Consider the following 25,166-nt stretch of genomic DNA (forward strand, 5'->3'; position numbering starts at 1 on the left):
TTCAGTTACGGGTGGACCTCCGGATACCTCGGACCTTGGACTCTTGGCTTGGGCTCTGGTCGGGACTCGCCGCGTTCCTCCACCGTCTCGTCTGGATGCTGGACCGCCTCCTCCGTCTCCTCCGTGGGCCTGAGGGATACTTGAGCAGAAATATCTGCCACTGCGCAGAAGAGTTCCGTCACGACTGCAGAGGGTCAGGGGGTCGGCGTGGCTTCACCGACGCGTGGGGAAAGGGCAAGTCCCTGTTCGGGCGCCATTATGTGGAATATAAATAAATAATACCGGATCTATTTTTGAATGAATGAATGAATAACAGATAGCTCAATAAATAAGAGTCAAGATTCGAGGTAGTGGGAGTTTTTGCAGGTTTAATACAGCATAAGGGCAAGAACAGGACAACCTGCATAGGAATAGGATGACAGGGCCCAGCAGCTGCTGGGGCTGGGTCTGGGATGAGCGCGCTAACTTTTAATAACAATACATGAGCATATATACATAGCGCGAACACATAGCATTACATTGCGGTAGGCGTAGCAGTGGGTGGAGCAGAAGGCGTGACGCGTAGCAGTCGCGAAAGATAAGAGTAAAAAGAAGGTGTAACTCAGACATGTGATGCAAACGTAACAGAATATGTCATGAATGGGCGGAAACATAGGAGGGGGCTACCTAAGGAGCCGGGACCTCTAACCTGGTGGTGCGCGCAAACTGGCAATGACGTGTTACGAGGAGAAACTGGGGGCTATGAACTCTGTGCTAGGAGCAGAGACTAAAGTCTGGAGGGTCGGAGCGACATGTACCTAAACCCTATCTAGTATCTGATGTTTAGGGAACATGTTGATATAAACTAGAAGTCATGAGGGGAAAAGCTAATTGACTCTAAGACTAGAGCATACATTTATTCTACATATAGTGCGTGATGAAGAATATTAAATGACCATTAAATACAGTATTTCTCTTAACATGGAGCCGCATAGGCTAGACAATGACGGAAACTATTGATGCAGTTCAGTAGCTTAGGAATGCAGAGAAGGAGGACTAAACTGATAGCTGGAATCATAACATAGTCTTGGCAGACTCAGAGGCAGAGCCAAGCTGCACCGGGCACTGCGAGGCAGGAAGTAAGTGAAAGGTCGAGGATACAGGTGGGGGCTGAATCGCTCCTCAGCGAGGCTTCAGGAGACAGGAGCTGAATCTGATGTCCGGGCCCTGTTGAGGCCTGGAAACGGGGACTTTATAATGAAATAACGTGCACACTGAGAAACGTGGCAACGTAGCTTTACATAGGCCTGGTATTCGTAGTATTCACGAGGACTGGAAACTGGCATACTAGAGGTGGACACAACTATAATTGCGTCTTGAATCGGACATGGGGAATAACATATGCATATTGGGCATGCACACATAACATATGATGGATGACACGTAGGGACACAGAACATGACAAAATTTACTTTTCCACACGTTGGATTTGAAATCCAATGGGGTTTCCCCGCGCAGGTTAGAATCCTGCTTGCAGCGTTGTGCAATTTTGCATGAACGCCATTTATTTTGTTACGGAAATGCTCACTTCTCGTTAGTCAATCCTCATCAAGTCACAGAGTTAAAGATCAAAAATTCAAACTAAATGTAAACAGTAAGACAATTTCAACACTCAGGAAGTGTTTTAGATAGCAGGTGGTTCGGAAGGGTACGTAGTCTGGACCTGTCCTGCTTGATCTTAACGAGTAACAAAAAGAGTAATTATTTTATGTAACGTGTCTTGTTTAGGCATTTGGACTCTTTCTGAGTACTCTCAAGGGCCCATTCCCAGCACCGTAATATAGGGAAAAGAGGGTAGGAATGTGCAGTGATTGACTACCGCTCATCTGTGCCCTGTCACTCACTTTGAGTGATGCGTGTTGCTATTTTTATTAATTGTATGAAAGCATGCGAAATAAGTGAGGGAGACAGGGCACGACTGGTACATGCCCCGTCCTTCCGTTACTTTAAGTTTTTAGGTCTCGGCCTGACGTGAGCAGCGCATGGCTCGTATACGACAACAGTGACATCATACACATGCAGCTGCGATGGCCGAGTGGGTAAGGTGTTGGACTTGAAATTTAATGGGGTTTCACCGCGTAGGTTCGAATCCTGCTTGCAGCGTCATGAGATTTTGCATTAACACCATTTGGTTTAGTTAAGTAAATGTTCACTTCTCGTTATGCAGTCCTCTTCAAGTCACAGAGTTAAACGGCAAAAACTCAAACTAGATGTAAACATTGAGACACTTTCTACACCCAGGAAGTGTTTTACAGAGCAGGTGGCTCGGAAGGGTTCGTAGTCTGGACCTGTCCTGCCTGATCTAGACAAGTCACGAAAAGAGTAAATTTTTTTATGAAGCGTGTCTTGGTTAGGCTTTTGGACTCTTTCTGAGTACACTTAAGGGCCCTTTGCCACCGCCGTAATATAGGGAAAAGAGGGTAGAAATGCGCAGTGATTGATTACTGCTCATCTGTGCCCTGTCACTCACTTTGAGTGAAACGTGTTGCTATTTTTATTAATTGTATGAAAGCATGTGAAATAACTGAGGTCAACAGGGCACTGCTGGTTCCTGCCCCATCCTTATGTTACTTTATTTTTTAGGTCTCGGCCTGACGTGAGCAGCGCATGGCTCATATACGACAACAGTGACATTATACTCTTGGAGCTGCGATGGCCAAATTGTTAAGGCGTTGGACTCGAAATTCAATGGAGTTTCCCTGCGCAGGTTCTAATCCTGCTTGCAGCGTCGTACGATTTTGCATGAACACCATTTGGTTTGTTAAGGAAATGTTCACTTCTCGTTACGCAATCCTCATCAAGTCACCGAGTTAAACAGCAAAAACTCAAACTAAATGTTAACATTAAGACAATTTCAACACTCAGGAAGTGTTTTAGAGAGCAGGTGGTTCGGAAGGGTTCGTAGTCTGGACCTGTCCTGCCTGATCTTGACGAGTCACGAAAAGAGTAATTTTTTCTATGTAGAGTGTCTTGTTTAGGCTTTTGGACTCTTTCTGAGTACACTTGAGGGCCCGGTCCCAGCGCCGTAATATAGAGAAAAGAGGGTAGAAATGCGCAGTGATTGATTACTGCTCATCTGTGCCCTGTCACTCACTTTGAGTGATACGTCTTGCTATTTTTATTAATTGTATGAAAGCAAGCGAAATAAGTGAGGGCAACAGAGCACTGCTGGTACCTGCCCCGTACTTCCGTTACTTTATTTTTTAGGTCTCGGTCTGACATGAGTAGCGCATGGCTCATATACGACAACAGTGACATCATATCCATGGAGCTGCGATGGCCGAGTGGTTAAGGCGTTGGTCTTGATATCCAATGGGGTTTCCCTGCGCAGGTTCGAATCCTGCTTGCAGTGACGTGTGATTTTGCATGAACACCATTTGGTTTGTTAAGGAAATGTTCACTTCTCGTTAGTCAATCCTCATCAAGTCACAGAGTTAAACAGCAAAAATTCAAACTAAATGTAAACATTAAGACAGTTTCAACACTCAGGAAGTGTTTTAGAGAGCAGGTGGTTCGGAAGGGTTCATAGTCTGGACCTGTCCTGCCTGATCTTGACGAGTCCCAAAAAGAGAAATTTTTTATGTAGCGTGTCTTGTTTAGGCTTTGGGACTCTTTCTGAGTACTCTTAAGGGCCCATTCACAGCACCGTAATATAGGGAAAAGAGGGTAGAAATGTGCAGTGATTGATTACCGCTCATCTGTTCCCTGTCACTCACTTTGAGTGATGCGTGTTGCTATTTTTATTAATTGTATCAAAGCATGCGAAATAAGTGAGGGAGACACTGCTGGTACGTGCCCCGTCCTTCCGTAACTTTAATTTTTAGGTCTCGGCCTGATGTGAGCAGTGCATGGCTCGTATACGACAACAGTGACATCATACTCATGCAGCTGCAATGGCCGAGTGGTTAAGGTGATGAACTTGAAATCCAATGGGGTTTCCCCGCGTAGGTTTGAATCCTGCTTGCAGCGTCATAAGATTTTGCATGAATACCATTTGGTTTAGTTCAGTAAATGTTCACTTCTTGTTATGCAATCCTCATCAAGTCACAGAGTTAAATGGCGAAAACAAAAACTAGATGTAAACATTGAGACAATTTCCACACCAAGGAAGTGTTTTAGAGAGCAGGTGGCTCGGAAGGGTTCGTAGTCTGGACCTGTCCTGCCTGATCTAGACAAGTCAGGAAAAGAGTAATTTTTTTTTATGAAGCATGTCTTGTTTCGGCTTTTGGACTCTTTATGAGTACACTGAAGGGCCCGTTACCACCGCCGTAATATAGGGAAAAGAGGGTAGAAATGCGCAGTGATTGATTACCGCTCATCTGCGCCCTGTCACTCACTTTGAGTGATACGTGTTGCAAATTTTTATTAATTGTATGAAAGCATGTGAAATAAGTGAGGGCAACAGGGCACTGCTGGTTCCTGCCCCGTCCTTATGTTACTTTATTTTTTAGGTACCGGCCTGACATGAGCAGCGCATGGCTCATATTCGACAACTGGTGACACCATACCCACGGAGCTGCGATGGCCGAGTGGTTAAGGCGTTGGATTTGAAATCCAATGGGGTTTCCCCGCGCAGGTTCGAATCCTGCTTGCAGCATTGTGCAATTTTGCATGAACGCCATTTATTTTGTTACGGAAATGCTCACTTCTCGTTAGTCAATCCTCATCAAGTCACAGAGTTAAAGAGCAAAAATTCAAACTAAATGTAAACAGTAAGACAATTTCAACACTCAGGAAGTGTTTTAGATAGCAGGTGGTTCGGAAGGGTACATAGTCTGGACCTGTCCTGCTTGATCTTAACGAGTAACAAAAAGAGTAATTATTTTATGTAACGTGTCTTGTTTAGGCATTTGGACTCTTTCTGAGTACTCTCAAGGGCCCATTCCCAGCACCGTAATATAGGGAAAAGGGGGTAGGAATGTGCAGTGATTGACTACCGCTCATCTGTGCCCTGTCACTCACTTTGAGTGATGCGTGTTGCTATTTTTATTAATTGTATGAAAGCATGCGAAATAAGTGAGGGAGACAGGGCACTGCTGGTACGTGCCCCGTCCTTCCGTTACTTTAATTTTCAGGTCTCAGCCTGATGTGAGCAGCGCATGGCTCGTATACGACAACAGTGACATCTTACTCTTGCAGCTGTGATGGCCGAGTGGTTAAGGCGTTGGACTTGAGATCCATTGTGGTTTCCCCGCTTAGGTTTGAATCCTGCTTGCAGTGTCATGAGATTTTGCATGAACACAATTTGGTTTAGTTAAGTAAATGTTCACTTCTCGTTATGCAATCCTCATCAAGTCACAGAGTTAAACGGCAAAAACTCAAACTAGATGTAAACATTGAGACAATTTCTACACCCAGGAAGTGTTTTAGAGAGCAGGTGGTTCGGAAGGGTTCGTAGTCTGGACCTGTCCTGCCTGATCTTGACGAGTCACGAAAAGAGTAATTTTTTCTATGTAGAGTGTCTTGTTTAGGCTTTTGGACTCTTTCTGAGTACACTTGAGGGCCCGGTCCCAGCGCCGTAATATAGAGAAAAGAGGGTAGAAATGCGCAGTGATTGATTACTGCTCATCTGTGCCCTGTCACTCACTTTGAGTGATACGTGTTGCTATTTTTATTAATTGTATGAAAGCAAGCGAAATAAGTGAGGGCAACAGAGCACTGCTGGTACCTGCCCCGTACTTCCGTTACTTTATTTTTTAGGTCTCGGTCTGACGTGAGTAGCACATGGCTCATATACGACAACAGTGACATCATATCCATGGAGCTGCGATGGCCGAGTGGTTAAGGCGTTGGACTTGATTTCCAATGGGGTTTCCCTGCGCAGGTTTGAATCCTGCTTGCAGTGACGTGTGATTTTGCATGAACACCATTTGGTTTGTTAAGGAAATGTTCACTTCTCGTTAGTCAATCCTCATCAAGTCACAGAGTTAAACAGCAAAAATTCAAACTAAATGTAAACATTAAGACAGTTTCAACACTCAGGAAGTGTTTTAGAGAGCAGGTGGTTCGGAAGGGTTCATAGTCTGGACCTGTCCTGCCTGATCTTGACGAGTCCCAAAAAGAGAAATTTTTTATGTAGCGTGTCTTGTTTAGGCTTTTGGACTCTTTCTGAGTACTCTTAAGGGCCCATTCACAGCACCGTAATATAGGGAAAAGAGGGTAGAAATGTGCAGTGATTGATTACCGCTCATCTGTTCCCTGTCACTCACTTTGAGTGATGCGTGTTGCTATTTTTATTAATTGTATCAAAGCATGCGAAATAAGTGAGGGAGACACTGCTGGTACGTGCCCCGTCCTTCCGTAACTTTAATTTTTAGGTCTCGGCCTGATGTGAGCAGTGCATGGCTCGTATACGACAACAGTGACATCATACTCATGCAGCTGCAATGGCCAAGTGGTTAAGGTGATGAACTTGAAATCCAATGGGGTTTCCCCACGTAGGTTCGAATCCTGCTTGCAGCGTCATGAGATTTTGCATGAATACCATTTGGTTTAGTTCAGTAAATGTTCACTTCTTGTTATGCAATCCTCATCAAGTCAGAGTTAAACGGCGAAAACAAAAACTAGATGTAAACATTGAGACAATTTCCACACCAAGGAAGTGTTTTAGAGAGCAGGTGGCTCGGAAGGGTTCGTAGTCTGGACCTGTCCTGCCTGATCTAAACAAGTCAGGAAAAGAGTAATTTTTTTTATGAAGCATGTCTTGTTTCTGCTTTTGGACTCTTTATGAGTACACTGAAGGGCCCGTTACCACCGCCGTAATATAGGGAAAAGAGGGTAGAAATGCGCAGTGATTGATTACCGCTCATCTGCGCCCTGTCACTCACTTTGAGTGATACGTGTTGCTAATTTTTATTAATTGTATGAAAGCATGTGAAATAAGTGAGGGCAACAGGGCACTGCTGGTTCCTGCCCCGTCCTTATGTTACTTTATTTTTTAGGTACCGGCCTGACATGAGCAGCGCATGGCTCATATTCGACAACTGGTGACACCATACACATGGAGCTGCGATGGCCGAGTGGTTAAGGCGTTGGATTTGAAATCCAATGGGGTTTCCCCGCGCAGGTTCGAATCCTGCTTGCAGCGTTGTGCAATTTTGCATGAACGCCATATATTTTGTTACGGAAATGCTCACTTCTCGTTAGTCAATCCTCATCAAGTCACAGAGTTAAAGAGCAAAAATTCAAACTAAATGTAAACAGTAAGACAATTTCAACACTCAGGAAGTGTTTTAGATAGCAGGTGGTTCGGAAGGGTACGTAGTCTGGACCTGTCCTGCTTGATCTTAACGAGTAACAAAAAGAGTAATTATTTTATGTAACGTGTCTTGTTTAGGCATTTGGACTCTTTCTGAGTACTCTCAAGGGCCCATTCCCAGCACCGTAATATAGGGAAAAGAGGGTAGGAATGTGCAGTGATTGACTACCGCTCATCTGTGCCCTGTCACTCACTTTGAGTGATGCGTGTTGCTATTTTTATTAATTGTATGAAAGAATGCGAAATAAGTGAGGGAGACAGGGCACGACTGGTACATGCCCCGTCCTTCCGTTACTTTAAGTTTTTAGGTCTCGGCCTGACGTGAGCAGCGCATGGCTCGTATACGACAACAGTGACATCATACACATGCAGCTGCGATGGCCGAGTGGGTAAGGTGTTGGACTTGAAATTTAATGGGGTTTCACCGCGTAGGTTCGAATCCTGCTTGCAGCGTCATGAGATTTTGCATTAACACCATTTGGTTTAGTTAAGTAAATGTTCACTTCTCGTTATGCAGTCCTCTTCAAGTCACAGAGTTAAACGGCAAAAACTCAAACTAGATGTAAACATTGAGACACTTTCTACACCCAGGAAGTGTTTTACAGAGCAGGTGGCTCGGAAGGGTTCGTAGTCTGGACCTGTCCTGCCTGATCTAGACAAGTCACGAAAAGAGTAAATTTTTTTTATGAAGCGTGTCTTGGTTAGGCTTTTGGACTCTTTCTGAGTACACTTAAGGGCCCTTTGCCACCGCCGTAATATAGGGAAAAGAGGGTAGAAATGCGCAGTGATTGATTACTGCTCATCTGTGCCCTGTCACTCACTTTGAGTGAAACGTGTTGCTATTTTTATTAATTGTATGAAAGCATGTGAAATAAGTGAGGTCAACAGGGCACTGCTGGTTCCTGCCCCATCCTTATGTTACTTTATTTTTTAGGTCTCGGCCTGACGTGAGCAGCGCATGGCTCATATACGACAACAGTGACATTATACTCTTGGAGCTGCGATGGCCAAATTGTTAAGGTGTTGGACTCGAAATTCAATGGAGTTTCCCTGCGCAGGTTCGAATCCTGCTTGCAGCGTCGTACGATTTTGCATGAACACCATTTGGTTTGTTAAGGAAATGTTCACTTCTCGTTACGCAATCCTCATCAAGTCACCGAGTTAAACAGCAAAAACTCAAACTAAGTGTTAACATTAAGACAATTTCAACACTCAGGAAGTGTTTTAGAGAGCAGGTGGTTCGGAAGGGTTCGTAGTCTGGACCTGTCCTGCCTGATCTTGACGAGTCACGAAAAGAGTAATTTTTTCTATGTAGAGTGTCTTGTTTAGGCTTTTGGACTCTTTCTGAGTACACTTGAGGGCCCGGTCCCAGCGCCGTAATATAGAGAAAAGAGGGTAGAAATGCGCAGTGATTGATTACTGCTCATCTGTGCCCTGTCACTCACTTTGAGTGATACGTCTTGCTATTTTTATTAATTGTATGAAAGCAAGCGAAATAAGTGAGGGCAACAGAGCACTGCTGGTACCTGCCCCGTACTTCCGTTACTTTATTTTTTAGGTCTCGGTCTGACATGAGTAGCGCATGGCTCATATACGACAACAGTGACATCATATCCATGGAGCTGTGATGGCCGAGTGGTTAAGGCGTTGGTCTTGATATCCAATGGGGTTTCCCTGCGCAGGTTCGAATCCTGCTTGCAGTGACGTGTGATTTTGCATGAACACCATTTGGTTTGTTAAGGAAATGTTCACTTCTCGTTAGTCAATCCTCATCAAGTCACAGAGTTAAACAGCAAAAATTCAAACTAAATGTAAACATTAAGACAGTTTCAACACTCAGGAAGTGTTTTAGAGAGCAGGTGGTTCGGAAGGGTTCATAGTCTGGACCTGTCCTGCCTGATCTTGACGAGTCCCAAAAAGAGAAATTTTTTATGTAGCGTGTCTTGTTTAGGCTTTTGGACTCTTCCTGAGTACTCTTAAGGGCCCATTCACAGCACCGTAATATAGGGAAAAGAGGGTAGAAATGTGCAGTGATTGATTACCGCTCATCTGTTCCCTGTCACTCACTTTGAGTGATGCGTGTTGCTATTTTTATTAATTGTATCAAAGCATGCGAAATAAGTGAGGGAGACACTGCTGGTACGTGCCCCGTCCTTCCGTAACTTTAATTTTTAGGTCTCGGCCTGATGTGAGCAGTGCATGGCTCGTATACGACAACAGTGACATCATACTCATGCAGCTGCAATGGCCGAGTGGTTAAGGTGATGAACTTGAAATCCAATGGGGTTTCCCCGCGTAGGTTCGAATCCTGCTTGCAGCGTCATAAGATTTTGCATGAATACCATTTGGTTTAGTTCAGTAAATGTTCACTTCTTGTTATGCAATCCTCATCAAGTCACAGAGTTAAATGGCGAAAACAAAAACTAGATGTAAACATTGAGACAATTTCCACACCAAGGAAGTGTTTTAGAGAGCAGGTGGCTCGGAAGGGTTCGTAGTCTGGACGTGTCCTGCCTGATCTAGACAAGTCAGGAAAAGAGTAATTTTTTTTTATGAAGCATGTCTTGTTTCGGCTTTTGGACTCTTTATGAGTACACTGAAGGGCCCGTTACCACCGCCGTAATATAGGGAAAAGAGGGTAGAAATGCGCAGTGATTGATTACCGCTCATCTGCGCCCTGTCACTCACTTTGAGTGATACGTGTTGCTAATTTTTATTAATTGTATGAAAGCATGTGAAATAAGTGAGGGCAACAGGGCACTGCTGGTTCCTGCCCCGTCCTTATGTTACTTTATTTTTTAGGTACCGGCCTGACATGAGCAGCGCATGGCTCATATTCGACAACTGGTGACACCATACTCATGGAGCTGCGATGGCCGAGTGGTTAAGGCGTTGGATTTGAAATCCAATGGGGTTTCCCCGCGCAGGTTCGAATCCTGCTTGCAGCATTGTGCAATTTTGCATGAAAGCCATTTATTTTGTTACGGAAATGCTCACTTCTCGTTAGTCAATCCTCATCAAGTCACAGAGTTAAAGAGCAAAAATTCAAACTAAATGTAAACAGTAAGACAATTTCAACACTCAGGAAGTGTTTTAGATAGCAGGTGGTTCGGAAGGGTACGTAGTCTGGACCTGTCCTGCTTGATCTTAACGAGTAACAAAAAGAGTAATTATTTTATGTAACGTGTCTTGTTTAGGCATTTGGACTCTTTCTGAGTACTCTCAAGGGCCCATTCCCAGCACCGTAATATAGGGAAAAGGGGGTAGGAATGTGCAGTGATTGACTACCGCTCATCTGTGCCCTGTCACTCACTTTGAGTGATGCGTGTTGCTATTTTTATTAATTGTATGAAAGCATGCGAAATAAGTGAGGGAGACAGGGCACTGCTGGTACGTGCCCCGTCCTTCCGTTACTTTAATTTTCAGGTCTCAGCCTGATGTGAGCAGCGCATGGCTCGTATACGACAACAGTGACATCTTACTCTTGCAGCTGTGATGGCCGAGTGGTTAAGGCGTTGGACTTGAGATCCATTGTGGTTTCCCCGCTTAGGTTTGAATCCTGCTTGCAGTGTCATGAGATTTTGCATGAACACAATTTGGTTTAGTTAAGTAAATGTTCACTTCTCGTTATGCAATCCTCATCAAGTCACAGAGTTAAACGGCAAAAACTCAAACTAGATGTAAACATTGAGACAATTTCTACACCCAGGAAGTGTTTTAGAGAGCAGGTGGGTAGGAAGGGTTTGTAGTCTGGACCTGTCCTGCCTGATCTAGACAAGTCAGGAAAAGAGTAATTATTTTTTTATGAAGCGTGTCTTGTTTAGGCTTTTGGACTCTTTCTGAGTACTCTTAAGGGCCCATTCCCAGCACGGTAATATAGGGAAAAGAGGGTAGGAATGTGCATTGATTGATTACCGCTCATTGGTGCCCTGTCACTCACTTTGAGTGATGCGTGTTGCTATTTTTATTAATTGTATGAAAGCATGCGAAATAAGTGAGGGAGACAGGGCACTGCTGGTACGTGCCCCGTCCTTCCGTTACTTTAATTTTTAGGTGTCGGTCTGATGTGAGCAGCGCATGGCTCGTATACGACAACAGTGACATCATAGTCACGCAGTTGCGAATGCCGAGTGGTTAAGGCGTGGACTTGAAATCCAATGGGGTTTCCTAGCTTAGGTTCGAATCCTGCTTGCAGCGTCATGAGATTTTGCATGAACACCATATGGTTTAGTTAAGTAAATGTTCACTTCTCGTTATGCAATCCTCATCAAGTCACAGAGTTAAACGGCAAAAACTCAAACTAGATGTAAACATTGAGACAATTTCTACACCCAGGAAGTGTTTTAGAGAGCAGGTGGCTAGGAAGGGTTTGTAGTCTGGACCTGTCCTGCCTGATCTAGACAAGTCAGGAAAAGAGTAATTTTTTTTTATGAAGCGTATCTTGTTTAGGCTTTTGGACTCTTTCTGAGTACACTTAAAGGCCCGTTGCCACCGCCGTAATATAGGGAAAAGAGGGTAGAAATGCGCAGTGATTGATTACCGCTCATCTGTGCCCTGTCACGCACTTTGAGTGAGACGTGTTGCTATTTTTATTACTTGTATGAAAGCATGTGAAATAAGTGAGTACAACAGGGCACTGCTGGTTCCTGCCCCGTCCTTATGTTACTGTATTTTTTAGGTCTCGGCCTGACGTGAGCAGCGCATGTTTTATATACGACAAAAGTGACATCATACTCATGGAGCTTCGATGGCCTAGTGGTTAAGGCGTTGGACTCGAAGTTCAATGGGGTTTCCCTGCGCAGGTTTGAATCCTGCTTGCAGCGTCGTCCAATTTTGCATGAACACCATTTGGTTTGTTAAGGAAATGTTCACTTCTCGTTACGCAATCCTCATCAAGTCACAGAGTTAAACAGTAAAAACTCAAACTAAATGTAAACATTAAGACAATTTCAACACTCAGGAAGTTTTTAGAGAGCAGGTGGTTCGAAAGGGATCGTAGTCTGGACCTGTCCTGCCTGATCTTGACGAGTCCCAAAAAGAGTAATTTTTTTATGTACCGTGTCTTGTTTAGGCTTTTGGACTCTTTCTGAGTACTCTTAAGGGCCCATTCACAGCGCCGTAATATAGGGAAAATAGGGTAGAAATGTGCAGTGATTGATTACCGCTCAACTGTGCCCTGTCACTCACTTTGAGTGATGCGTGTTGCTATTTTTATTAATTGTATCAAAGCATGCGAAATAAGTGAGGGAGACAGGACACTGCTGGTACGTGCCCCGTTCTTCCGTAATTTTTATTTTTAGGTCTCGGCCTGACGTGAGCAGTGCATGGCTCGTATACGACAACAGTGACATCATACTCATGCAGCTGCAATGGCCGAGTGGTTAAGGCGTTGGACTTGAAATCCATTGGGGTTTCCCCACGTAGGTTCGAATCCTGCTTGCAGCGTCATGAGATATTGCATGAATACCATTTGGTTTAGTTAAGTAAATGTTCACTTCTTGTTATGCAATCCTCATCAAGTCACAGAGTTAAACGGCAAAAACAAAAACTAGATGTAAATATTGAGACAATTTCCACACCCAGGAAGTGTTTTAGAGAGCAGGTGGCTCGGAAGGGTTCGTACTCTGGTCCTGTCCTGCCTGATCTAGATGAGTCACGAAAAGAGTAATTATTTTATGTAGCGTGTCTTGTTTAGGCTTTTGGACTCTTTCTGAGTACACTTAAGGGCCCGTTGCCACCGCCGTAAGATAGGGAAAAGAGGGTAGAAATGTGCAGTGATTGATTACCTCTCATCTATGCCCTGTCACTCACTTTGAGTGATGCGTGTTGCTATTTTACTTAATTGTATGAAAGCATGCGAAATAAGTGAGGGAGACAGGGCACTGCTGGTACATGCCCCGTCCTTCCGTTACTTTAAGTTTTTAGGTCTCGGCCTGACGTGAGCAGCGCATGGCTCGTATACGACAACAGTGACATCATACACATGCAGCTGCGATGGCCGTGTGGGTGAGGTGTTGGACTTGAAATTTCATGGGGTTTCACTGCGTAGGTTCGAATCCTGCTTGCAGCGTCATGAGATTTTGCATTAACACCATTTGGTTTAGTTAAGTAAATGTTCACTTCTCGTTATGCAATCCTCATCAAGTCACAGAGTTAAACGGCAACAACTCAAACTAGATGTAAACATTGAGACAATTTCTACACCCAGGAAGTGTTTTAGACAGCAGGTGGCTCGGAAGGGTTCGTAGTCTGGACCTGTCCTGCCTGATCTAGACAAGTCACGAAAAGATAAAAAAAAATTTATGAAGCGTGTCTTGGTTAGGCTTTTGGACTCTTTCCGAGTACACTTAAGGGCCCGTTGCCACCGCCGTAATATAGGGAAAAGAGGGTAGAAATGCGCAGTGATTGATTACTGCTCATCTGTGCCCTGTCACTCACTTTGAGTGATACGTGTTGCTATTTTTATTAATTGTATGAGAGCATGTGAAATAAGTGAGGGCAACAGGGCACTGCTGGTTCCTGCCCCCTCCCTATGTTACTTTATTTTTTAGGTCTCAGCCTGACGTGAGCAGTGCATGGCTCATATACGACAACAGTGACATCATACACATGGAGCTGCGATGGCCGAGTGGTAAAGGCGTTGGACTCGAAATCCAGTGGGGTTTCCCTGCGCAGGTTCGAATCCTGCTTGGAGCGACGTGTAATTTTGCATGAACACCATTTGGTTTGTTAAGGAAATGTTCACTTCTCGTTAGTCAATCCTCATCAAGTCACAGAGTTAAACAGCAAAAATTCAAACTAAATGTAAACAGTAAGACAATTTCAACACTCAGGAAGTGTTTTAGATAGCAGGTGGTTCGGAAGGGTTCGTAGTCTGGACCTGTCCTGCTTGATCTTGACGAGTAACAAAAAGAGTAATTATTTTATGTAACGTGTCTTGTTTAGGCATTTGGACTCTTTCTGAGTACTCTTAAGGGCCCATTCCCAGCACCATAATATAGGGAAAAGAGGTTAGGAATGTGCAGTGATTGATTACCGCTCATCTGTGCCCTGTCACTCACTTTGAGTGATGCATGTTGCTATTTTTATTAATTGTATGAAAGCATGCGAAATAAGTGAGGGAGACAGGGCACTGCTGGTACGTGCCCCGTCCTTCCGTTACTTTAATTTTTAGGTGGCGGCCTGATGTGAGCAGCGCATGGCTCGTATACGACAACAGTGACATCATACTCACGCAGCTGTGAATGCCGAGTGGTTAAGGCGTGGACTTGAAATCCAATGGGGTTTCCTAGCTTAGGTTCGAATCCTGCTTGCAGCGTCATGAGATTTTGCATGAACACCATTTGATTTAGTTAAGTAAATGTTCACTTCTCGTTATGCAATCCTCATCAAGTCACAGAGTTAAACGGCAACAACTCAAACTAGATGTAAACATTGAGACAATTTCTACACCCAGGAAGTGTTTTAGAGAGCAGGTGGCTCGGAAGGGTTCGTAGTCTGGACCTGTCCTGCCTGATCTAGACAAGTCACGAAAAGATTAATTTTTTTTATGAAGCGTGTCTTGGTTAGGCTTTTGGACTCTTTCTGAGTACACTTAAGGGCCCGTTGCCACCGCCGTAATATAGGGAAAAGAGGGTAGAAATGCGCAGTGATTGATTACTGCTCATCTGTGCCCTGTCACTCACTTTCTAGTGATACGTGTTGCTATTTTTATTAATTGTATGAAAGCATGTGAAATAAGTGAGGGCAACAGGGCACTGCTGGTTCCTGCCCGTCCTTATGTTACTTTATTTTTTAGGTCTCAGCCTGACGTGAGCAGCGCATGGCTCATATACGACAACAGTGACATCATACTCATGGAGCTGCGATGGCCGAGTGGTTAAGGCGTTGGACTTGAAATTCAATGAGGTTTACCTGCGCAGGTTTGAATCCTGCTTGCAGCTTCGTACGATTTTGCATGAACACCATTTGGTTTGTTAAGGAAATGTTCACTTCTCGTTACGCAATCCACATCAAGTCACCGAGTTAAACAGCAAAAACTCAAACTAAATGTAAACATTAAGACAATTTCAACACTCAGGAAGTGTTTTAGAGAGCAGGTGGTTCGGAAGGGTTCGTCGTCTGGACCTGTCCTGCCTGATCTTGACAAGTCACAAAAAGAGTAATTTTTTCATGTAGCGTGTCTTGTTTAGGCCTTTGGACTCTTTCTGAGTACTCTTAAGGGCCCATTCCCAGTGCCGTAATATAGGGAAAAGAGGGTAGCAATGCGCAGTGATTGATTACTGCTCATCTGTGCCCTGTCACTCACTATGAGTGATACGTGTTGCTATTTTTATTAATTGTATCAAAGCATGTGAAATAAGTGAGGGCAACAGGGCACTGCTGGTACCTGCCCCGTCCTTCCGTCGCTTTATTTTTTAGGTCTCGGTCTGACTCGAGCAGCGCATGGCTCGTATACGACAACACTGACATCATCCTCATGGAGCTGCGATGGCCGAGGGGTTAAGGCGTTGGACTCGATATCCAATGGGTTTCTCCTGCCCATGTTCGAATCCAGCTTGCAGCGACGTGTAATTTTGCATGAACACCATTTAGTTTGTTAAGGAAATGTTCACTTCTCGTTAGTCAATCCTCATCAAGTCACAGAGTTAAACAGCAAAAATTCAAACTAAATGTAAACATTAAGACAATTTCAACACTCAGGAAGTGTTTTAGAGAGCAGGTGGTTCGGAAGGGTTCGTAGTCTGGACCTGTCCTGCCTGATCTTGACGAGTCACAAAAAGAGTAATTTTTTCATGTAGCGTGTCTTGTTTAGGCTTTTGGACTCTTTCTGAGTACTCTTAAGGGCCCATTCCCAGCTGCGTAATATAGGGAAAAGAGGGTAGAAATGTGCAGTGATTGATTACCGCTCATCTGTGCCCTGTCACCCACTTTGAGTGATGTGTGTTGCTATTTTTATTAATTGTATCAAAGCATGCGAAATAAGTGAGGGCAACAGGGCACTGCTGGTACCTGCCCCGTCCTTCCGTTGCTTTATTTTTTAGGTCTCGGTCTGACTTGAGCAGCGCATGGCTCGTATACGACAACAGTCACATCATATTCGTGGAGCTGCGACGGCTGAGTGGTTTAGGCGTTGGACCTAAAATCCAATGGGGTCTCCCTGCGCAGGTTCCAATCCTGCTCGCAGCATCGTGCGATTTTGCATGAACACCATTTGGTTTGTTAAGGAAATGTTCACTTCTCGTTAGTCAATTCTCATCAAGTCACAGAGTTAAACAGCAAAAATTCAAACTAAATATAAACATTAAGACAATTTCAACACTCAGGAAGTGTTTTAGAGAGCAGGTGGTTCGAAAGGGTTCGTAGTCTGGACCTGTCCTGCCTGATCTTGACGAGTCACAAAAAGAGTAATTTTTTCATGTAGCGTGTCTTGTTTAGGCTTTTGGACTCTGTCTGAGTACTCTTAAGGGCCCATTCCCAGGGCCGTAATATGGGGAAAAGAGGGTATAAATGTGCAGTGATTGATTACCGCTCATCTGTGCCCTGTCAATCACTTTTAGTGATGCGTGTTGCTATTTTTATTAATTGTATCAAAGCATGCGAAATAAGTGAGTGAGACAAGGCACTGCTGGTACGTGCCCCGTCCTTCCGTAACTTTAATTTTAAGGTCTCGGCCTGATGTGAGCAGTGCATGGCTCGTATACGACAACAGTGACATCTTACTCATGCAGCTGCAATGGCCAAGTGGTTAAGGTGATGAACTTGAAATCCAATGGGGTTTCCCCGCATAGCTTCGAATCCTGCTTGCAGCGTCATGAGAGTTTGCATGAATACCGTTTGGTTTAGTTAAGTAAATGTTCACTTCTTGTTATGCAATCCTCATCAATTCACAGAGTTAAACGGCGAAAACAAAAACTAGATGTAAACATTGAGACAATTCTCACACCCAGGAAGTGTTTTAGAGAGCAGGTGGCTCGGAAGGGTTCGTAGTCTGGACCTGTCCTGCCTGATCTAGACAAGTCACGAAAAGATTAATTTTTTTTTATGAAGCGTGTCTTGGTTAGGCTTTTGGACTCTTTCTGAGTACACTTAAGGGCCCGGTCCCAGCGCCGCAATATAGGGAAAAGAGGGTAGAAATGCGCAGTGATTGATTACTGCTCATCTGTGCCCTGTCACTCACTATGAGTGATACGTGTTGCTATTTTTATTAATTGTATGAAAGCAAGCGAAATAAGTGAGGGCAACAGAGCACTGCTGGTACCTGCCCCGTCCTTCCGTTGCTTTATTTTTTAGGTCTCGGTCTGACATGAGCAGCGCATGGCTCATATACGACAACCGTGACATCATACTCATGGAGCTGCGATGGCCGAGTGGTTAAGGCGTTGGACTTGATATCCAATGGGGTTTCCCTGCGCAGGTTCGAATCCTGCTTGCAGTGACGTGTAAATTTGCATGAACACCATTTGGTTTGTTAAGGAAATGTTCACTTCTCGTTAGTCAATCCTCATCAAGTCACAGAGTTAAACAGCAAAAATTCAAACTAAATGTAAACATTAAGACAGTTTCAACACTCAGAAAGTGTTTTAGAGAGCAGGTGGTTCGGAAGGCTTCGTAGTCTGGACCTGTCCTGCCTGATCTTGACAAGTCACAAAAAGAGTAATTTTTTCATGTAGTGTGTCTTGTTTAGGCTTTTGGACTCTTTCTGAGTACTCTTAAGGGCCCATTCCCAGCGCCGTAATATAGGGAAAAGAGGGTAGAAATGTGCAGTGATTGATTACCGCTCATCTGTGCCCTGTCACTCACTTTGAGTGATGCGTGTTGCTATTTTTATTAATTGTATCAAAGCATGTGAAATAAGTGAGGGCAACAGGGCACTGCTGATACCTGCCCCGTCCTTCCGTCGCTTTATTTTTTAGCTCTCGGTCTGACTCGAGCAGCGCATGGCTCGTATACGACAACACTGACATCATCCTCATGGAGCTGCGATGGCCGAGTGATTAAGGCGTTGGACTCGATATCCAATGGGTTTTACCTGCGCAGGTTCGAATCCTGCTTGCAGCGACGTGTAATTTTGCATGAACACCTTTTAGTTTGTTAAGGAAATGTTCACTTCTCATTAGTCAATCCTCATCAAGTCACAGAGTTAAACAGCAAAAATTGAAACTAAATGTAAACATTAAGACAATTTCAACACTCAGGAAGTGTTTTAGAGAGCAGGTGGTTCGGAAGGGTTCCTAGTCTGGACCTGTCCTGCCTGATCTTGACGAGTCACAAAAAGAGTAATTTTTTCATGTAGCGTGTCTTGTTTAGGCTTTGGGACTCTTTCTGAGTACACTTAAGGGCCCATTCCCAGCGCCGTAATACAGGGAAAAGAGGGCAGAAATGTGCAATGATTGATTACCGCTCATCTGTGCCCTTTCACTCACTTTGAGTGATGCGTTTTGCTATTTTTATTAATTGTATGAAAGCATGCGAAATAAGTGAGGGAGACAGGGCACTGCTGGTACATGCCCCGTCCTTCCGTTACTTTAAATGTTTAGGTCTCGGCCTGACGTGAGCAGCGCATGGCTCGTATACGACAACAGTGACATCATACACATGCAGCTGCGATGGCCGAGTGGGTAAGGTGTTGGACTTGAAATTCAATGGGTTTTCACCGTGTAGGTTCGAATCCTGCTTGCAGCGTCATGAGATTTTGTATTAACACCGTTTGGTTTAGTTAAGTAAATGTTCACTACTCGTTATGCAGTCCTCTTCAAGTCACAGAGTTAAACAGCAAAAACTCAAACTAGATGTAAACATTGAGACAATTTCTACACCCAGGAAGTGTTTTACAGAGCAGGTGGTTCGGAAGGGTTCGTAGTCTGGACCTGTCCTGCCTGATCTTGATGAGTCACAAAACGAGTAATTTTTTCATGTAGAGTGTCTTGTTTAGGCTTTTGGACTCTTTCTGAGTACACTTAAGGGCCCGGTCCCAGCGCCGTAATATAGGGAAAAGAGGGTAGAAATGTGCAGTGATTGATTACTGCTCATCTGTGCCCTGTCACTCACTATGAGTGATACGTGTTGCTATTTTTATTAATTGTATGAAAGCAAGCGAAATAAGTGAGGGCAACAGAGCACTGCTGGTACCTTCCCCGTCCTTCCGTTGCTTTATTTTTTAGGTCTCGGTCTGACGTGAGCAGCGCATGGTTTATATACGACAACAGTGACATCATACTCATGGAGCTGCGATGGCCGAGTGGTTAAGGTGTGGGACTTGATATCCAATGGGGTTTCCCTGCGCAGGTTTGAATCCTGCTTGCAGTGACGTGTGATTTTGCATGAACACCATTTGGTTTGTTAAGGAAATGTTCACTTCTCGTTAGTCAATCCTCATCAAGTCACAGAGTTAAACAGCAAAAATTCAAACTAAATGTAAACATTAAGACAGTTTTAACCCTCAGAAAGTGTTTTAGAGAGCAGGTGGTTCGGAAGGCTTCGTAGTCTGGACCTGTCCTGCCTGATCTTGACAAGTCACAAAAAGAGTAATTTTTTCATGTAGCGTGTCTTGTTTAGGCTTTTGGACTCTTTCTGAGTACTCTTAAGGGCCCATTCCCAGCGCCGTAATATAGGGAAAAGAGGGTAGAAATGTGCAGTGATTGATTACCGCTCATCTGTGCCCTTTCACTCACTTTGAGTGATGCGTGTTGCTATTTTTATTAATTGTATCAAAGCATGTGAAATAAGTGAGGGCAACAGGGCACTGCTGGTACCTGCCCCGTCCTTCCGTCGCTTTATTTTTTAGGTCTCGGTCTGACTCGAGCAGCGCATGGCTCGTATACGACAACACTGACATCATCCTCATGGAGCTGCGATGGCCGAGTGGTTAAGGCGTTGGACTCGATATCCAATGGATTTTACCTGCGCAGGTTCGAATCCTGCTTGCAGCGTCGTGTAATTTTGCATGAACACCTTTCAGTTTGTTAAGGAAATGTTCACTTCTCGTTAGTCAATCCTCATTAAGTCACAGAGTTAAACAGCAAAAATTCAAACTAAATGTAAACATTAAGACAGTTTCAACACTCAGAAAGTGTTTTAAGAGAGCAGGTGGTTCGGAAGGCTTCGTAGTCTGGACCTGTCCTGCCTGATCTTGACAAGTCACAAAAAGAGTAATTTTTTCATGTAGCGTGTCTTGTTTAGGCTTTTGGACTCTTTCTGAGTACTCTTAAGGGCCCATTCCCAGCGCCGTAATATAGGGAAAAGAGGGTAGAAATGTGCAGTGATTGATTACAGCTCATCTGTGCCCTGTCACTCATTTTGAGTGAAGCGTGTTGCTATTTTTATTAATTGTATCAAAGCATGTGAAATAAGTGAGGGCAACAGGGCACTGCTGGTACCTGCCCCGTCCTTCCGTCGCTTTATTTTTTAGGTCTCGGTCTGACTCGAGCAGCACATGGCTCGTATACGACAACACTGACATCATCCTCTCGGAGCTGCGATGGCCGAGTGGTTAAGGCGTTGGACTCGATATCCAATGGGTGTCACCTGCGCAGGTTCGAATCCTGTTTGCAACGACGTGTAATTTTGCATGAACACCATTTAGTTTGTTAAGGAAATGTTCACTTCCTGTTAGTCAATCCTCATCAAGTCACAGAGTTAAACAGCAAAAACTCAAACCAAATGTAAACATTAAGACAGTTTCAACACTCAGGAAGTGTTTTAGAGAGCAGGTGGCTAGGAAGGGTTTGTAATCTGGACCTGTCCTGCCTGATCTAGACAAGTCAGGAAAAGAGTAATTTTTTTTTATGAAGCGTGTCTTGGTTAGGCTTTTGGACTCTTTCTGAGTACACTTAAGGGCCCGTTGCCACTGCCGTAATATAGGGAAAAGAGGGTCGAAATGTGCAGTGATTGATTACCGCTCATCTGTGCCCTGTCACCCACTTTGAGTGATGTGTGTTGCTATTTTTATTAATTGTATCAAAGCATGCGAAATAAGTGAGGGCAACAGGGCACTGCTGGTACCTGCCCCGTCCTTCTGTTGCTTTATTTTTAGGTCACGACAACAGTGACATCATACTCGTGGAGCTGCGACGGCTGAGTGGTTTAGGCGTTGGAACTAAAATCCAATGGGGTTTCCCTGCGCAGGTTCCAATCCTGCTCGCAGCATTGTGCGATTTTGCATGAACACCATTTGGTTTGTTAAGGAAATGTTCACTTCTCGTTAATCAATCCTCATCAAGTCACAGAGTTAAACAGCAAAAACTCAAACTAAATGTAAACATTAAGACAATTTCAACACTCAGGAAGTTTTTAGAGAGCAGGTGGTTCGGAAGGGTTCGTAGTCTGGACCTGTCCTGCCTGATATTGACGAGTCCCAAAAAGAGTAATTTTTTTATGTAGCGTGTCTTGTTTAGGATTTTGGACTCTTTCTGAGTACTCTTAAGGGCCCATTCACAGCGCCGTAATATAGGGAAAAGAGGGTAGAAATGTGCAGTGATTGATTACCGCTCATCTGTGCCCTGTCACTCACTTTGAGTGATGCGTGTTGCTATTTTTATTAATTGCATCAAAGCATGCGAAATAAGTGAGGGAGACAGGGCACTGCTGGTACGTGCCCCGTTCTTCCGTAACTTTAATTTTTCGGTCTCGGCCTGACGTGAGCAGTGCATGGCTCGCATACGACAACAGTGACATCATACTCATGCAGGTGCAATGGCCGAGTGGTTAAGGCGTTGGACTTGAAATCCAATGGGGTTTCCCCGCGTAGGTTCGAATCCTGCTTGCAGCGTCATGAGATTTTGCATGAATACCATTTTGTCTAGTTAAGTAAATGTTCACTTCTTGTTATGCAATCCTCATCTAGTCACAGAGTTAAACGGCAAAAACAAAAACTAGATGTAAATATTGAGACAATTTCCACACCCAGGAAGTGTTTTAGAGAGCAGGTGGCTCGGAAGGGTTCGTAGTCTGGTCCTGTCCTGCCTGATCTAGACGAGTCACGAAAAGAGTAATTTTTTTATGTAGCGTGTCTTGTTTAGGCTTTGGGACTCTTTCTGAGTACACTTAAGGGCCCATTCCCAGCGCCTTAATACAGGGAAAAGAGGGCAGAAATGTGCAATGATTGATTACCGCTCATCTGTGCCCTTTCACTCACTTTGAGTGATGCGTTTTGCTATTTTTATTAATTGTATGAAAGCATGTGAAATAAGTGAGGGAGACAGGGCACTGCTGGTACGTGCCCCGTCCTTCCGTAACTTTAATTTTTAGGTCTCGGCCTGATGTGAGCAGTGCATGGCTCGTATACGACAACAGTGACATCTTACTCATGCAGCTGCAATGGCCGAGTGGTTAAGGTGATGAACTTGAAATCCAATGGGGTTTCCCCGCGTAGCTTTGAATCCTGCTTGGAGCGTCATGAGAGTTTGCATGAATACCATTTGGTTTAGTTAAGTAAATGTTCACTTCTTGTTATGCAATCCTCATCAATTCACAGAGTTAAACGGCAAAAACTCAAACTAGATGTAAACATTGAGACAATTTCTACACCCAGGAAGTGTTTTACAGAGCAGGTGGTTCGGAAGGGTTCGTAGTCTGGACCTGTCCTGCCTGATCTTGACGAGTCACAAAAAGAGTAATTTTTTCATGTAGCGTGTCTTGTTTAGGATTTTGGACTCTTTCTGAGTACACTTAAGGGCCCGGTCCCAGCGCCGTAATATAGGGAAAAGAGGGTAGAAATGCGCAGTGATTGATTACTGCTCATCTGTGCCTTGTCACTCACTATGAGTGATACGTGTTGCTATTTTTATTAATTGTATGAAAGCAAGCAAAATAAATGAGGGCAACAGAGCACTGCTGGTACCTGCCCCGTCCTTCCGTTGCTTTATTTTTTAGGTCTCGGTCTGACGTGAGCAGCGCATGGCTCATATACGACAACAGTGACATCATACTCATGGAGCTGCGATGGCCGAGTGGTTAAGGCGTTGGACTTGATATCCAATGGGGTTTCCCTGCGCAGGTTCGAATCCTGCTTGCAGTGACGTGTCATTTTGCATGAGCACCATTTGGTTTGTTAAGGAAATGTTCACTTCTCGTTAGTCAATCCTCATCAAGTCACAGAGTTAAACAGCAAAAATTCAAACTAAATGTAAACATTAAGACAGTTTCAACACTCAGAAAGTGTTTTAGAGAGCAGGTGGTTCGGAAGGCTTCGTAGTCTGGACCTGTCCTGCCTGATCTTGACAATCACAAAAAGAGTAATTTTTTTTTTATGAAGCGTGTCTTGGTTAGGCTTTTGGACTCTTTCTGAGTACTCTTAAGGGCCCATTCCCAGCGCCGTAATATAGGGAAAAGAGGGTAGAAATGTGCAGTGATTGATTACTGCTCATCTGTGCCCTGTCACTCACTTTGAGTGATGCGTGTTGCTCTTTTTATTAATTGTATCAAAGCATGTGAAATAAGTGAGGGCAACAGGGCACTGCTGGTACCTGCCCCGTCCTTCCGTCGCTTTATTTTTTAGCTCTCGGTCTGACTCGAGCAGCACATGGCTCGTACACGACAACACTGACATCATCCTCATGGAGCTGCGATGGCAGAGTGGTTAAGGCGTTGGACTCGATATCCAATGGGTTTTACCTGTGCAGGTTCGAATCCTGCTTGCAGCAACGTGTAATTTTGCATGAACACCTTTTAGTTTGTTAACGAAATGTTCACTTCTCATTAGTCAATCCTCATCAAGTCACAGAGTTAAACAGCAAAAATTCAAACTAAATGTAAACATTAAGACAATTTCAACACTCAGGAAGTGTTATAGAGAGCAGGTGGTTCGGAAGGGTTCCTAGTCTGGACATGTCCTGCCTGATCTTGACGAGTCACAAAAAGAGTAATTTTTTCATGTAGCGTGTCTTGTTTAGGCTTTGGGACTCTTTCTGAGTACACTTAAGGGCCCATTCCTAGCGCCGTAATACAGGGAAAATAGGGCAGAAATGTGCAATGATTGATTACCGCTCATCTGTGCCCTTTCACTCACTTTGAGTGATGCGTTTTGCTATTTTTATTAATTGTATGAAAGCATGCGAAATAAGTGAGGGAGACAGGGCACTGCTGGTACATGCCCCGTACTTCCGTTACTTTAAGTTTTTCGGTCTCGGCCTGACGTGAGCAGCGCATGGCTCGTATACGACAACAGTGACATCATACACATGCAGCTGCGATGGCCGAGTGGGTAAGGTGTTGGACTTGAAATTCAATGGGTTTCACCGTGTAGGTTCGAATCCTGCTTGCAGCGTCATGAGATTTTGCATAAACACCATTTGGTTTTGTTAAGTAAATGTTCACTACTCGTTATGCAGTCCTCTTCAAGTCACAGAGTTAAACGGCAAAAACTCAAACTAGATGTAAACATTGAGACAATTTCTACACCCAGGAAGTGTTTTACAGAGCAGGTGGTTCGGAAGGGTTCGTAGTCTGGACCTGTCCTGCCTGATCTTGATGAGTCACAAAAAGAGTAATTTTTTCATGTAGCGTGTCTTGTTTAGGCTTTTGGACTCTTTCTGAGTACTCTTAAGGGCCCATTCCCAGCGCCGTAATATGGGGAAAAGAGGGTAGAAATGTGCAGTGATTGATTACCGCTCATCTGTGCCCTGTCAATCACTTTGAGTGTTGCGTGTTGCTATTTTTATTAATTGTATCAAAGCATGCGAAATAAGTGAAGAGACAAGGCACTGCTGGTACGTGCCCCGTCCTTCCGTAACTTTAACGTATACGACAACAGTGACACCATACTCATGCAGCTGCAATGGCCGAGTGGTTAAGGTGATGAAATTGAAATCCAATGGGGTTTCCCCGCGTAGCTTCGAATCCTGCTTGCAGCGTCATGAGATTTTGCATG

The 25,166-nt window shown here is 44.2% G+C and overlaps 29 non-coding genes across 29 annotated transcripts; all 29 read left to right on the forward strand.

Moving 5' to 3' along the window:
• Positions 1-2,060: 2,060 nt before the first annotated feature.
• TRNAS-UGA (transfer RNA serine (anticodon UGA)) lies at positions 2,061-2,142 on the forward strand. Its single transcript has one exon. It is a non-coding gene; the product is annotated as a tRNA-Ser (tRNA).
• Positions 2,143-2,685: 543 nt separating this feature from the next.
• On the forward strand, positions 2,686-2,767 carry TRNAS-CGA (transfer RNA serine (anticodon CGA)). The gene has a single exon. It is a non-coding gene; the product is annotated as a tRNA-Ser (tRNA).
• A 542-nt stretch (positions 2,768-3,309) lies between these two features.
• TRNAS-UGA (transfer RNA serine (anticodon UGA)) lies at positions 3,310-3,391 on the forward strand. The gene has a single exon. It is a non-coding gene; the product is annotated as a tRNA-Ser (tRNA).
• Positions 3,392-3,926: 535 nt separating this feature from the next.
• Positions 3,927-4,008, forward strand: TRNAS-UGA (transfer RNA serine (anticodon UGA)). Its single transcript has one exon. It is a non-coding gene; the product is annotated as a tRNA-Ser (tRNA).
• A 546-nt stretch (positions 4,009-4,554) lies between these two features.
• Positions 4,555-4,636, forward strand: TRNAS-UGA (transfer RNA serine (anticodon UGA)). The gene has a single exon. It is a non-coding gene; the product is annotated as a tRNA-Ser (tRNA).
• Positions 4,637-5,802: 1,166 nt separating this feature from the next.
• TRNAS-UGA (transfer RNA serine (anticodon UGA)) lies at positions 5,803-5,884 on the forward strand. The gene has a single exon. It is a non-coding gene; the product is annotated as a tRNA-Ser (tRNA).
• Positions 5,885-6,419: 535 nt separating this feature from the next.
• TRNAS-UGA (transfer RNA serine (anticodon UGA)) lies at positions 6,420-6,501 on the forward strand. Its single transcript has one exon. It is a non-coding gene; the product is annotated as a tRNA-Ser (tRNA).
• Positions 6,502-7,044: 543 nt separating this feature from the next.
• TRNAS-UGA (transfer RNA serine (anticodon UGA)) lies at positions 7,045-7,126 on the forward strand. Its single transcript has one exon. It is a non-coding gene; the product is annotated as a tRNA-Ser (tRNA).
• Positions 7,127-7,668: 542 nt separating this feature from the next.
• Positions 7,669-7,750, forward strand: TRNAS-UGA (transfer RNA serine (anticodon UGA)). The gene has a single exon. It is a non-coding gene; the product is annotated as a tRNA-Ser (tRNA).
• Positions 7,751-8,294: 544 nt separating this feature from the next.
• TRNAS-CGA (transfer RNA serine (anticodon CGA)) lies at positions 8,295-8,376 on the forward strand. The gene has a single exon. It is a non-coding gene; the product is annotated as a tRNA-Ser (tRNA).
• A 542-nt stretch (positions 8,377-8,918) lies between these two features.
• On the forward strand, positions 8,919-9,000 carry TRNAS-UGA (transfer RNA serine (anticodon UGA)). Its single transcript has one exon. It is a non-coding gene; the product is annotated as a tRNA-Ser (tRNA).
• Positions 9,001-9,535: 535 nt separating this feature from the next.
• Positions 9,536-9,617, forward strand: TRNAS-UGA (transfer RNA serine (anticodon UGA)). Its single transcript has one exon. It is a non-coding gene; the product is annotated as a tRNA-Ser (tRNA).
• Positions 9,618-10,163: 546 nt separating this feature from the next.
• On the forward strand, positions 10,164-10,245 carry TRNAS-UGA (transfer RNA serine (anticodon UGA)). Its single transcript has one exon. It is a non-coding gene; the product is annotated as a tRNA-Ser (tRNA).
• A 1,793-nt stretch (positions 10,246-12,038) lies between these two features.
• TRNAS-CGA (transfer RNA serine (anticodon CGA)) lies at positions 12,039-12,120 on the forward strand. Its single transcript has one exon. It is a non-coding gene; the product is annotated as a tRNA-Ser (tRNA).
• Positions 12,121-12,660: 540 nt separating this feature from the next.
• TRNAS-UGA (transfer RNA serine (anticodon UGA)) lies at positions 12,661-12,742 on the forward strand. Its single transcript has one exon. It is a non-coding gene; the product is annotated as a tRNA-Ser (tRNA).
• A 1,169-nt stretch (positions 12,743-13,911) lies between these two features.
• Positions 13,912-13,993, forward strand: TRNAS-CGA (transfer RNA serine (anticodon CGA)). The gene has a single exon. It is a non-coding gene; the product is annotated as a tRNA-Ser (tRNA).
• Positions 13,994-15,158: 1,165 nt separating this feature from the next.
• TRNAS-UGA (transfer RNA serine (anticodon UGA)) lies at positions 15,159-15,240 on the forward strand. Its single transcript has one exon. It is a non-coding gene; the product is annotated as a tRNA-Ser (tRNA).
• A 1,164-nt stretch (positions 15,241-16,404) lies between these two features.
• On the forward strand, positions 16,405-16,486 carry TRNAL-UAA (transfer RNA leucine (anticodon UAA)). The gene has a single exon. It is a non-coding gene; the product is annotated as a tRNA-Leu (tRNA).
• Positions 16,487-17,653: 1,167 nt separating this feature from the next.
• TRNAS-UGA (transfer RNA serine (anticodon UGA)) lies at positions 17,654-17,735 on the forward strand. Its single transcript has one exon. It is a non-coding gene; the product is annotated as a tRNA-Ser (tRNA).
• A 541-nt stretch (positions 17,736-18,276) lies between these two features.
• Positions 18,277-18,358, forward strand: TRNAS-CGA (transfer RNA serine (anticodon CGA)). The gene has a single exon. It is a non-coding gene; the product is annotated as a tRNA-Ser (tRNA).
• Positions 18,359-18,900: 542 nt separating this feature from the next.
• Positions 18,901-18,982, forward strand: TRNAS-UGA (transfer RNA serine (anticodon UGA)). The gene has a single exon. It is a non-coding gene; the product is annotated as a tRNA-Ser (tRNA).
• A 542-nt stretch (positions 18,983-19,524) lies between these two features.
• Positions 19,525-19,606, forward strand: TRNAS-UGA (transfer RNA serine (anticodon UGA)). Its single transcript has one exon. It is a non-coding gene; the product is annotated as a tRNA-Ser (tRNA).
• Positions 19,607-20,147: 541 nt separating this feature from the next.
• Positions 20,148-20,229, forward strand: TRNAS-CGA (transfer RNA serine (anticodon CGA)). The gene has a single exon. It is a non-coding gene; the product is annotated as a tRNA-Ser (tRNA).
• Positions 20,230-20,771: 542 nt separating this feature from the next.
• TRNAS-CGA (transfer RNA serine (anticodon CGA)) lies at positions 20,772-20,853 on the forward strand. The gene has a single exon. It is a non-coding gene; the product is annotated as a tRNA-Ser (tRNA).
• A 510-nt stretch (positions 20,854-21,363) lies between these two features.
• TRNAL-UAA (transfer RNA leucine (anticodon UAA)) lies at positions 21,364-21,445 on the forward strand. Its single transcript has one exon. It is a non-coding gene; the product is annotated as a tRNA-Leu (tRNA).
• A 540-nt stretch (positions 21,446-21,985) lies between these two features.
• TRNAS-UGA (transfer RNA serine (anticodon UGA)) lies at positions 21,986-22,067 on the forward strand. Its single transcript has one exon. It is a non-coding gene; the product is annotated as a tRNA-Ser (tRNA).
• Positions 22,068-23,233: 1,166 nt separating this feature from the next.
• On the forward strand, positions 23,234-23,315 carry TRNAS-UGA (transfer RNA serine (anticodon UGA)). The gene has a single exon. It is a non-coding gene; the product is annotated as a tRNA-Ser (tRNA).
• Positions 23,316-23,858: 543 nt separating this feature from the next.
• On the forward strand, positions 23,859-23,940 carry TRNAS-CGA (transfer RNA serine (anticodon CGA)). Its single transcript has one exon. It is a non-coding gene; the product is annotated as a tRNA-Ser (tRNA).
• A 542-nt stretch (positions 23,941-24,482) lies between these two features.
• TRNAS-UGA (transfer RNA serine (anticodon UGA)) lies at positions 24,483-24,563 on the forward strand. Its single transcript has one exon. It is a non-coding gene; the product is annotated as a tRNA-Ser (tRNA).
• Positions 24,564-25,166: the final 603 nt, after the last annotated feature.

This window comes from Lissotriton helveticus, chromosome 11, assembly GCF_964261635.1.
Source record: "Lissotriton helveticus chromosome 11, aLisHel1.1, whole genome shotgun sequence".
Taxonomy (NCBI): domain Eukaryota; kingdom Metazoa; phylum Chordata; class Amphibia; order Caudata; family Salamandridae; genus Lissotriton; species Lissotriton helveticus.